This window comes from Lagopus leucura, unplaced genomic scaffold, assembly GCF_019238085.1.
Source record: "Lagopus leucura isolate 7727_CA_CO unplaced genomic scaffold, USGS_WTPT01 Super-Scaffold_100004, whole genome shotgun sequence".
NCBI classification, from domain to species: Eukaryota; Metazoa; Chordata; class Aves; order Galliformes; family Phasianidae; genus Lagopus; species Lagopus leucura.
The window spans coordinates 43,224,822-43,234,154 of NW_024962264.1; positions in this window are offsets into that span (position 1 = coordinate 43,224,822).

Here is a 9,333-nt window from a genome sequence, read left to right on the forward strand (position 1 = left end):
TTGGGAGCTGCAACTCAATTAAACCATTGAACCTGCAACTGTGTGTTTTTCACTTTGAAGCTATCTAAGGATAGAGCTAGCCTCAAGGATATTTTATACAGACATAGCTGCCATATAATCATGACATGTATTATCATATTAGCGAAGGCCTAAAAGTGAAAGGATGTTTTCCTTTCCCTCTTTTCTCAAGAAACTACAGATGAAAAAGTAAAAGAAGTGCAATGCTGGAGTTGGATTAATGAACTGCCTGAAATCTCATTTCAGCGCAGACTGCAGTGAAGTTTGGGTAGGGAGAGCAGTCTGAGGAACAGCTAATGTGAACGTGACTAACCAACAGATCAGATTAACTAAAATCAAAACTTGCAATTCAGAAACATTAAAAACAAATAAACAAGCAAAAAAAAAACTTAAAGAAGGAGTAAAGATAGTTGCATAAATGGAAGAGTAGTCCAACTCTTTCCTAGAAGATAAGAAAAACTAAAGTGTTCATAAACACCTTAGTAACACTTTAACAAGTAGTTATGATCTTCCTATCTTGCCTGCTTCGTTAACATTTTTCTTTCTTTCCTTGTAATAAAAATATTGTTTGTATGCTATGTAATTAGTTGGGGTTTTTTATAATCCATGTAGAACTCAAGCTGGCGTCATCTTTCCTTTCCTTTTCTTTTAAATAATCCCCAAATAACCCCCTTAAATTTAAATCTGACATTTTTTCACAGCCAATCAATTCCTGACAGAAGAGATATATGAATTAGGCAGCCGTGTCCAGCCGTATACAAGGAAGAGTTACTGCTCTGGTTGCCAGGTTTCATCTACTACTTCTTTAATTAGTTTTGTTAGCTTTTCTGTTGAACTGAGTTTTGATAAGAAAGAATTTCCAAAAACATTCAATATTTTCTGCAGGTAGCTTTTAAGCTTATTGGGGTTTTTCACTTGATACGTATATGCTTTCCCGATTATCTGTAATTAGCACCCAAACCACATTTCAGCTGAAGTACTCAGTTCCAGAATTTGTTTTCAACTGAAAATTTAAACATGATGCTCAGACATCTCAGATAGAGTAAGCTTAACAAAATATTAACTTTATTGCCAAGTTGGGAGGGAGTGCAGCATTACATCTTCTAAAACTACAAAGCCATTTAGTAGCCTGTCCTCAGTTTTGAGCAAGCCCATCATTTGTTATGACAGCAGCAGCTCAGTTTAATGTCACATAAGAAGAAATGCCACATAAGACTTCTCTGCTACAACTTCAAGGAAACAAGAAACGCATTTACTAAGTATGATTTAATATTGACCTGACCCAAAACAAAGTGGTTTGGTCATTTTATTAAGCTATGATGAAACATCTTAGTTCTGAAAAAATATATTTTTTAAATTAATGTGCTAAAATTTTGAGATTTATTAATTAAAACTTCAAAGTTTCCTTCATTGTGATTTGGGATCAAAATTAATATTGTTGCATCAGAATTTTCTGCAAGAAATGTATGTTAATGAAATCCCATTCTTTAGACAATAGATGTTACAAAGTGTCAAAGCAAGGACTACTTCTGAGAGAAAAGATTACAAATTTCAGACAAAACACAGTTTTCTAAAGACAATCTTTTTTGCTTCTTTGTGGTCATTTAAGAGTCAACAGTCAGAAGATGCAAACTTATGTTCAACGATGGATTAACTCCCAGTCAAATGGAATGATACATTCTCTTCTAGCATTCAGCCATCAGCCTCCAGAGCGGCTTTTGTTGGTGGTGAGATTTTTTTCTTCTGTTGGTATCTCTTTAACCAATGAGCCACATCACTGGGGATTTGGTGTACTGAGTTTTTTACATATACTTTTTTTTTCCTTTCTGATGTTAAAGATGAAGCATACCAAACAAAACTTGGAATATTTAGGAGATGCTGCCTCCCAGAGAGACAAGCTGCCATTAATAAATTGCTGTAAGTGGCAACGTGAAGCAAAACTATTCTTATATTTAGAAATCAGTAGAAGTATTACCTCTCACAGATGTGCTTTTCAATATATTGAGGCTCTTGAATTTTTTTGCATTGCGCATATCCTAATTCATGCTCACGGGGTGTGGTGAGCAGTAGATCAGCACTTGCTGATTCCTCTTCTGAACTGTGTTTAGTCTGAGTAAAGAAGATAAAACTACCTAGCTACCTGTCATCCATCCAAGCTCTCCAGTTTACTAAGTGTACTGTTTCATCTCTCTCTGTCTCTCACTTCCTCATTTCCACATCCTTATCAAAAGCAAGAAAGCAAGGTAGGACTTCAGGCAACAGTTGACCAGGCTAGCAACATTGAAAATGCCTTACAAGCTGAAACGATATGATTTTTCTAGCATATTTTATTTTCTTTCTGAGTGAAACACTGATCCTTTCCTCAAGAATACATCAATAAAGCATGATTCGTTCATTGTTGCACATAAATTTTATTAGCATGCTTTATACCTCTTTTATAGTATGATAGAAAAGCACTGTGAAAGCAGATTGACTACAGAACTTGATCTTTTTTCTCTCTGGTACTTTCCATTATGTTTAAAAGATAAAACCTCTTACGTATACAAATTCAATTGATGTAACTTTTTCTATCATTGTACTATTTCATTAATTTCACCTAGGATTCAAGAAAGTACTATGCAGATATATTACTGGATGAAATTGGACAACAAAATCATTTTTCATCTACATCAACATGCCATATATATAGATTTTTTTATTTTTTTTTACTAACTTCCTATAAATTAACTTCATATTATTATACTGAATGCTTTGTATGTTATCTTTGATGAAAGAAACTCAAGGAATAGAATAATTCACGTATTCCGGAAAACTTAGAAATTGAAGAATAAAGAAGGATTTTCTTTATAAATACTATACTTAAATATATAAAAAGATACTTAGCCACATAAAGCAATGGAGGTCATTGCTTTTGACATCAGTACTCAAGCACAGATCACTCATTAATAAAGCATAAGCAAATCTGGCTGGGAATCCTGACTGTGATTAACAAGTCTTAGACTGTTTTAGCTTTATGCTTTTTCAGCCCTGATGTCTTTTGTTGTTTAGTATGATTTTGGATAATGTTACTGTAGAAGTTACTTCATCTGTAAGCAGTGGTATATCATTCATCATAGAACAAATGTATTTTTAACCTTAAAGGAAAGTTGCAAGTCTACATTAACAGCACCTGGCTGTGAAAATTGGAGCTAGGAAAGAGAAAACAAAACCACTCAAAAATATTTCAGTTCACCGGTGAATGGCAAAATAACTTGCAGCTCATTTATACATTTTTAACTGTTCAATAATAAATGCAGATTCATACAATTTTCCAATTAATTTAAAATTTACATTTTATTTTGTCTTCAAGAAGTTCCATGTTTATTGCCTTAAATAAATTAAATTATGGTGAAGATACAATTTGTGGTTCTTGCTTTCTAATATTTAGGCTAAAAAGCTTTTTGAAATTTTCCATTGTTGACAAAAACTAATAATAAAGCATATGCTAATAGGCTCCCATAGCACTTAAAGAACACCACAATAGCTCATTCCTGTGCCCACAGTTATGCTATTTTCTGCATGAAAACTCAGTTTGGCAATTGATCATAGAAAAAGAAAGATCTCATGATTAAATTGCTTGTGCCTTTTAATATCTCACTCAGGAACCTGGAATATATGTTTGGCACAAATGTCAAATTGATCTTTACTGGTGATACATGGTGGATTTGTGTCACCACATTACATTGGAGTAGAAATGTTTCTAAACTAATTTAAGTTAGCAGCTAATTTAGATTACAGTGAATCACTCTCTGGAAACACTTATTTTCATTGACTATACAGGTGGCTTATTTAAGAGTAGTGCTGATTGAATTTGGGACAACTTAACATTCTCCATGAAAACTTCATCTATAAATGTAACACACCAGGTATTAATGGAAAGTGGAAATGGAACTGAAAGTGATTTCAATTCTGAGAACCTTGAATTTTGCATTTCCTAACGGTGCCTAGAATAGGTAGAAATAAGATCACACAATTTGGTTTTTATTTATTTTTTCACAGTATCTTGAGAATCACAAAAATTAAGACATGCTAGTCTTAGATATTAATATTTCATTAACAAATGAAGAAAGTATGAAAAAAATAACAAATCAAGCAGCACAAATGGTTACTGTTATTTCAGTAGCAATCTCTTTTACATGTCTCCCTGTGGAAATGTCTAAGTTCAAGTGATGCCTTTGAGAATCCTAGTTATTTCTTCTCTAGGAAAGTTAAGACAAACCTACATTATTTCCGTACAGATAATGAGTCTTTTTATTGCACACAATAAGGTTTAATTTGTTCCATTAATAATTGTAATAGAGAGCTGAAAAGCCATTTTACTTTAAGATGCTAAATATTTCTGTTAAATACCCATTTGGATTGTAGGCTTTCAGTAGAAATGCAAATTAACATTTGATTAGTCAAAAAAAAAAAATCAATAACAACTGAATATGTTTTAGGCTATGGTAGATAGTACAAATTATTTTTTAATTATTAAAAGTGTTAAGAATCAGATGTAACTGAATTAAGTGTTTGGTTACTTTAAATAAGTGATTACAAATTTACTTAGCTGAAATTGCAGTATTTCAGGTATAAATAATACCTTAAGGAACGATATTGAGAATTAATGAGTGCTCTTGCAGGCATTTACTTAAGCGTACACTTACGTAGATGTTGATTGCACACAAAGTTCATATTGCACATTATTTTTAAACTTTCTAGTACAAGTCTAAAAGTCTTTTTTTTTACTCTACAGTTTCACAATGAAAGAAAGTATGACAAGAAGTCCTAGCCTGTGAGAGAGAGACAGACTAAAGATATAGGCAATATGTGAACTTCCGTAATATCCCAGGAAAAAAAAAAAACACACTCCCATATTTTTTAAAGAATAAAACAGGATTCTTCTCTGTAAAAAAAACTCATCTGTGCTGTTCATAGTTTTAACTATCAGTTCCTCCAGTAGGTCTCTGTGAGATCGAGAAAATTCAAGTGGTTCTAGGAAAAAAAAAAAAAAAAAAAAGCTTACAGTAAGGTGCATCTTCCTGGCATAAGGAAAGTAAACTTACATATTATCATGGTTTCAAACTTTTTCAATGTAACATTTTCAGAGGAAATGTATGCACATTTAATGAAACAACATCATAAGTGGGTAAATTATGACAATCATCAAGCATATGAAGATAGCTTTTAATACCTGATATTAAACAAAAATAATAGAAACATTTTAATGACCTATAACAATCAGATTAAATTATGATAGTTTTCTTAATGACTTTGCAAAACAGCTTATTATAAACAACAAATAATCTAGATGAGGTTTTACCATTATCTGAAACACAGTGCTGTGACCCAGTACCCAGAACCATAGTGAGACAGCTGCCAGAGCAGAGTTCAAGTTCTTACACAATTAAACAAAGTCTGCCTGATGCCGCGCAATCAATGAATGCACAGATGCTATAGTTATAAGGAATACCAGAGAGCTTAGCTATATAGCTATTACACCAAACCAGAAAAGATAGGATACTTACCCATTTCCTGAGCTCACTTATAAAACTCCAGCAGAGTGGATCTCCAAAAGAGATCCTTCCCCGCTGCTAGTCAGCTCTTAAATAGGTCTAAGAGAGGTGGAGCCAGGCTCCACCCCTTCCAGAAGCACAGGTGAATTGCCTTCAACTGTGCTCCCGTGGCTGATTCATTGCTTGCCTCAGGTGATCAATCAGAGGTTCAGGCCGTGATTCAGCTGTTCCCATACAGATGTGTTATTTAATAGGCTCTTAGATTTGTAAACTTTGTTACATCTCATGTCACTGATAGAATCAACTTCACACTGTGGGAGGAAATCTGTGTTGTTTAGAAGCTTCATTCTACATCTTCTTGCATTTTAAAAACACATCATTTACATTTTTTTGTTTACTTGGTTTACACCATTTTAACATCGGTAAATGAAAGCTAAACAAAAAGCAATAGATTTATGGAACAGTTAGAGAATGGTTAAATAGTGACCTAGGGGCTTTGTTAGAAACTCATTTAATGTAACCTCTCACTGCTATGTGGTGATTCTCTAAGACAGTTCTTCCATGAACAAAGAAAAATATATAAAATTGAATTAGGATAGCATTAACGCTTTCTAGAAACTAGAGAGATCAAAATTGGAATATTGGATCTACATAGAGTATGTACACTTCATAAAACACAGTTTAAATGAGAATAATTGGTAATGTATAATGTGAGCTTTAAGCTGTGAATGTTAAGGAAATTCATACTATTAATTCAAGAGGATAATATAGCATGATTACAGTCATTAGGTATATATAGATGTTTTTATTGTTCTGGTCCCTAATTTTAATGCACAAACTGTCAGCCTGGTCATGGCTGTTACCTTGTTTTTTGTTTTGTTTCATTAATGGACAATTTAAGTTTTATTTTCAAAGCTCTTAACTTTCAAACATTGAAAAAATCTGCAGCTCTCTATGAAAAGTTAACTGAAAGGATCTCTTTCAGCTCAAGGATATTTTTGGAACATAGAATGACTTGCCTGAATTATTTGTAAGAACAGTCTAAAATATTACACCAATAAAAATTATTCCTGATGCAAACTGAATCAGAAATGTGTACACATAAATACATATTTAATTACACAGGAGGTGATCAACTTGTTTTGTTTCACTGAGGTTGTAGTCAAAATTTCTTAAAAATTTACTTCAGCCTGCAAAACTTAGATATGTTTGTTTGCTGAGTGCTGCTTACATGTTTCTTGCTAAGAAATTGATGTTTATATATGTGCTGATGCGTATTTAGAATCTAGAGACCAAAATCTGTGATAAAACAAAGATTTTATTGTGATGATCTTGAACAAAGAGAACTACAGGAAGGCACAACTTTGGTTCCTTCATTTTCCAAAACTCAAGTCAATAGGAAGACTTCTCATGATGGGGATGTGATGACCAGTCCTGCAGAAACAATATGTTTAAGTTCATGAGATCTCTGTTGCTGATAAAAATTAGCATAGGCAAAGGAAATACATTCTACTCTTATTATTTACAATAAATTACATTGTGAAAATTACTAATATCAACAGATAAAAGTACTTGAATGAAACAACTACACCTGGGAATATCTGCCTGGTACCATAGTAACTCAGCTTATGTTCTCTATTTCTGCCCATAAATGATTTTTATAAAATTATATATTAAAAACATATAAATGCTAGGATAGATATCTAACAGCTAAAAATAAAAATGGAATGCTTAGAGTACAAAAATGTTCCTTGGGATGAAAACCCAAAGTAAATATACTTTCCATAGGCTTGAAATCAAATTTTACATCACATGTTTTAAAATTGGATTGAAATTAGTAAAATGTAATCAAAATTTTCACAGTGTAGTATCCTTCATTATTCTTTACCAATTTAATTAAGAGATGAGCAATGAATCTTATGTCAGAATATGAACATATCACTATACAATGTGAAAAATTAATGAGCAAAAGTGCAAAACTTCAAAAGTGTTTTACAATAATCTTTTGCTATATAAGCAAGGACTTAGACTTAATTATTAAACAAACAACTATTCACTTCTTGACTGAACTTAAGGTAAGTGTCATGTCATGCTCATATATCATTATTATGACAAATTTAAACAAATACACTTTTTACTAAGTGCTTTACTTGGAAAGTTAGATTGAATCATCCATCCCAATTAAGGGATAGTCAAAAAATATAAACTGAAAGTACTCTTCAGCTCTATATTAATATGATGGCTCAGTCACAATTTAGGTTTATACGAGCATGAAAATGATAGAAACTCTTGAAAAATGAATCCCAGTAGTTCTAATTAATCTAATCACAGCAAATTATATCCTTCTAGTATATTATCTAGTACACATGGAAATATAACAAACTCTATTTATATGTAGTCCAATAAGCTAATCTGCTCAGTTACTATACTATTTCTACCTTCATTATCATAAGGTGCATTAATATTTGTTAATAGAATTCAACCATCTGCATTACTAAAGAATTTTTTGTCATTTCCCCTTGATAAAGCACTTTTAAGAGCCAGGTCAGCATTACACTGTAAGAACATATATATATACTGCATGTGTAAACCATATGAACTCTAGTTTTATGCACAGTGGATCTAAGAGCAGTGAAACAGTTGATGTGAAGGCACTTGAGATAATTTGGCTTTGCAGATACGCACTGTGTGAGCCACGTGATCAGTACCAGGGTAGTGCTAGCCTAAGGGAACTCCACAAGCCTCTTATACATTGGAAGACTTTGAAAAAGTATTCTGGTGTATATCCACTCAGCAATCAATTAAAAAAAAAAAAAAAAAAAAAAAAAAAAGGAAAAGGAAAAAGGAAAGAGAGAAGAGGGAAGGTAATGGGAGAAGGAAAGAAAAGACAACAAGAGAAAGTAAAGAGAGGAAATAGAAGATAATTTTGCTAATTGCATTCAGGACTTGTGGCAATGGGGGCAAATGGGGGGATGCCTGTATTCTGTATATCTGCCATAGTTGTATGGAGGCAAGTATTTTTTCACCAAAGGAAATTTTAATGGGAGAAAGATTTCTCCAATTGCTACTTTCCTTAGAGAACAGTGTTTCATCTGGTACCATCTGAAATTTAATTTATGAAGAATCTCAGCTTGGGAGTTGTATAAGGCCTGACCTCTGTCTCCACCGTTCTGTTACTGCCTTAGCCTGACTAATTGCAGCTGCCAGATTATATTTGACAGGTCTGCACAAATGGCTGTGAATGCAACCACAGCTAAAAATGAACATTCAGGAATTATGATTGGCCATAAAAATGCATATATATTAATGAGCTAAATAATCAGACAAACCAAAGCATCCCAGGGAAAAATAAAGTATGGAAACATAGAGAAAAAAAAAGAAAAAAACCCCAACTGGTGGCAACCTGACATTTCCCATTCTATAATTATCTGTTTTATTATATAATGAGCACCAAAAGGAATGCTGAATATCTCTTCTGGGCAGTAGCTTACTCATTGCTTGAACACAATGAATTTCACATTCAGCTGTTATCTAAGGTGTTACTGTCTTCAGATAGTCTCCCAAATGTTCCACCAAGAGCATCACAGCACTGATGCAATGAAAGGACATTCTAGCTAAGAATTTCTCTCGTGAGGTACATCTCTGTGATATCATCTTTTATATGGCTTTTTTATTTTTATATTATTTATTATTTATTATAATAATAACTAATAAATAAATAAATAAAAGATAATAAATAAATATTTATTTTAAATGCAAATTATGATATTGAAGAGTTGCT